This window comes from Euphorbia lathyris, chromosome 6 (assembly GCF_963576675.1).
Source record: "Euphorbia lathyris chromosome 6, ddEupLath1.1, whole genome shotgun sequence".
Lineage (NCBI taxonomy): Eukaryota > Viridiplantae > Streptophyta > Magnoliopsida > Malpighiales > Euphorbiaceae > Euphorbia > Euphorbia lathyris.
In genome coordinates, this window is record NC_088915.1 from 53,971,988 (window position 1) to 53,975,791 (window position 3,804).

Below are 3,804 nucleotides of genomic sequence, written 5' to 3' on the forward strand. Positions count from 1 at the left end.
AAAATGATTTTCAAAATGATAAATTGGTGTTTTTATTAAAACGTTCTATTCCATCTTATTCATATAAGAACTTTGTTGAACACTTGACAGATTACGTTTTTATGGATGATATGATCGCTGATCGCGGCTTATCAGATATAAAATACTAATTTGATTAAGGTAGAATTCTGCTCCGAACCAGAGAGATTTCTACGGTTCAAAGCCATTTAATTGAATAAATTCCTATATTATTACATGTCCATAGTCTTACCAAAGTTAAAGTTGTTTTCTTTGCTTTATGAAAATAAGTTTTATACCTTCTATTTATTCCAATTACGGAAGTATCTGTCTTGTAATCAAAATCTCAAGACGGAATTCTTCTCTAAACTCAATATAATATTCTTATCTAATCTTAATTTACCCGAACCAATTCAATCAATTAAACGGATTTCTTTTGTTAAACCTAAACACGTGATTAAAACTGAACTAAATAAGGTTTTAGTTAAAAAGCGTTCCCTGTGGGTTCGATATCTTTTATTACTACAAGCGTATACAGTGCACTCGCGGAACGTCAACAAGTTTTTTGCGCCGTTGCCGGGGAACGCCAAAATTTTTGACAAAATTTTAAATTTTTCGTGTTTTATTTCGAATCTAGGTTTAAACATACTTATTTTAACTTTTATAATTTAATAATTTTCATTTACTAATTTATTTATTTATTTCGAATTCTGTTTTGTAGGTAGTTTCGGTTCGTGCAAGATTTCAGGTTCATGCGCAGTTCTCGAAGTTCAGGCATTGTACCATACCCTATAGACCCAGAAATTGAGAAAACCATTAGGAAGAACAAGTAAAACAAGAAAAACAAAAATAAGACTCCAGTAAAAACATATACCGAGCCAGAAAAAATGGCAGACCCACCAACACTTATGGATTACGCTAGGCCAGTTGTGGCCGGTGTGACCAATAGTATCGTTAGACCCAGAATCACCGCAAACCAATTTGAAATTAAGCCAGCTTTGCTTAATATGTTTCAAAATAATGTAACATTTTACGGGTTACCTAACGAAAATCCTAACACCCGTTTAACAAATTTCATTGAAATTTGTGACACTTTTAAAATCCTAGATGTGACTGCAGAAGCAATCAAACTTCGCCTCTTTCCTTTCACTTTGAAGGATAGAGCCAAAGAATGGTTAACTTCTATGCCAGCCACAACTTTTGCCACTTGGGAACAATTAACCCAAGCATTTTTATCAAAATATTTTCCTTTAGCAAAAACCGCAAGAGTCATAAAAGAGTTAACATCTTTTTCTCAAAATGATAATGAGACTCTATGAAACTTGGGAACGTTTTAAAGAACTTCAACGTTTATGCCCACACCACCAATTAGCCGCTGAACTTTTAATGCAAACATTTTACAATGGACTAAATCCTACAACTAGGGGTTCATTAGATGCTATGTCGGGAGGGCTATTTATGAAGAAAACATCAGCCTAAGCGAGAGAGCTTTTGGAGGAAATGGCAATCAACAGCAGTATGTGCCCGCGGAACGTGCACATATACCGGTGGCAAAACCATCATCCTCAACCACACCATCAGTTAAAGGTATAGTTGAACTTGATCCAGTCGCGATGCTACAAGCCCAATTTTCTGCTTTATCGCACAAAATTGACAAGTTTATGGCACCACGCGATACCAATGGTAATCCAATCCAAACAGATGTGGATTACGAAAACATGAGTGAGGTAGAACAGGTAAATTTTGTCCAAGGGCAAAACCAAACTAATAATCCTTATTCTAATACTTATAATTCTGGATGGAGGAATCATCCTAACTTTAACTGGAAAGATAACAATAACAATAATGCAAGTGCTAATCAAAATCGTACCACTAATTATCAAAATCAGTCAAGAGATACGATTATCACTTTATCTTCTAAAATCAACAAGTTTATAGATGCTATCAGTGGAAAAATAAGTAATCACGACGATGGTTTTAAACGGATCGAAAATAAATTCGACCAGCTTATTAAAAACCACTCATCTAGCATCCATAATTTGGAGGTTCAAATTGGTCAACTTGCTAAATCAATTCCATCCCGAAAAGAGGGAAGTCTTCCCAGCCATACGGAAGAAAATCCAAAAGAGCAGGTGAAAGCTATCACTCTTCGTTCAGGGAAAAATTATCAAGGGCCGGAAATGCCCAAAGATGCAACATTACCAGGAACTGATTTACCAAAGTCCAAAGAAGATATCTTAAACACAAATAGTTCACCATTTGACACAAGTACCAAAACTTTTGTACCCAAACCACCTTTTCTGCACAAAGTCCGAAATAAGGACTATGATAAACAACTTCTAACGTTTTTGGATAAACTTAAAAATTTGCACATCAATTTAACGTTTATGGATGCAATCACACAAATTCCTAACTATGGTAAGTTTTTAAAAGATTTAATTTCAAAGAAAATCAGTTGGGAAGGAATTTCATCCATTTCGTTAACTGAAGACTGTAGTTCAATCGTGTCAAGTAATTTGCCCACTAAACTCAAAGATCCCGGATGTTTTACTATTCCGTGTAAGTTGGGAGATATTGAATTCCCAAGTTGTCTTTGTGATTTAGGAGCAAGTATAAACTTAATGCCGTTGTCTATTTTTAACAAGTTAGGTTTAGAAGAAGATATCAAACGTACCAATATGGTTTTGCAATTAGCGGATCAAACCACTAAGAGACCATATGGTATAATTGAAGATGTTTTAGTCAAAGTCGATAAATTTATTTTTCCTATCGATTTTGTTATATTAGACTTTGCATATGATGTAAATTGCCCTTTAATTTTCGGTAGACCGTTTATGAACACGGGACGCGCTCTAGTAGATGTGTCGGAAGGGAAGGTAGTTTTAAGGATAGGAAAAGATAAGATCGAGTTTAATATGAACAAAGCGATGAAATACCCTATGGAGGAATTCGCTTGTATGAAACTTGATTTAGTCGAGGAATGTGTCAATGACGTTATTCAGAGTGAAGAAATAATTGAACCTATAATAGGTGAGGAATTAGAAGATAAGGACCCAGAGCCTTTGATTCGAGAAGATGGACCAGTTCCGCCTTCAATTGTAACACCCCCTAAATTAGAACTTAAAGAGTTACCCAGTAATTTGAGGTACGCTTTCTTAGGAGAAGGCGATTCTCTACCTATAATTATTTCTAACAAATTAACAATTGATCAAGAAGAAAAATTGAAAGAAGTTGTTAGAAATAGGATAGGAAGTATGGGATGACAAATTTCAGACTTAAAAGGAATTAATCCTAGTATCGTAATGCATAGAATTCACTTAGAAGAGGATAAGCCACCTAAAGCGGATAGACAAAGACGCTTAAATCCGAACATGAAAGAAGTAGTAAAAAATGAGATTACTAAACTTCTCGACAATGGAATTATTTATCCGATCTCGGATAGTGAATGGGTTAGTCTGATCCATTGTGTACCTAAAAAAGGAGGCATAACTGTTGTAAGAAATGATGAAGGTGAACTGATACCTACACGAACCACCACTGGTTGGAGGGTTTGTATAGACTATAGGAACCTAAACAAAGCAACTAGGAAAGATCATTTTCCTCTACCTTTCATTGATCAAATGATCGAAAGGATAGCCGGTCATGCATTTTATTGCTTCCTAGACGGTTATTCCGGATTCTTTCAAATTTACATTTACCCGGATGACCAAGATAAAACAACCTTCACGTGTCCTTACGGAACATTTGCATATAGGAGAATGCCTTTTGGTCTATGTAATGCACTAGCAACATTTCAACGATGTATGA

At 35.2% G+C, this 3,804-nt stretch overlaps 1 non-coding gene across 1 annotated transcript; it reads right to left on the reverse strand.

Moving 5' to 3' along the window:
• Positions 1-1,262: 1,262 nt before the first annotated feature.
• On the reverse strand, positions 1,263-1,367 carry LOC136234440 (small nucleolar RNA R71). Its single transcript, XR_010691324.1, has one exon. It is a non-coding gene; the product is annotated as a small nucleolar RNA R71 (small nucleolar RNA).
• Between the last annotated feature and the right edge of the window lie 2,437 nt (positions 1,368-3,804).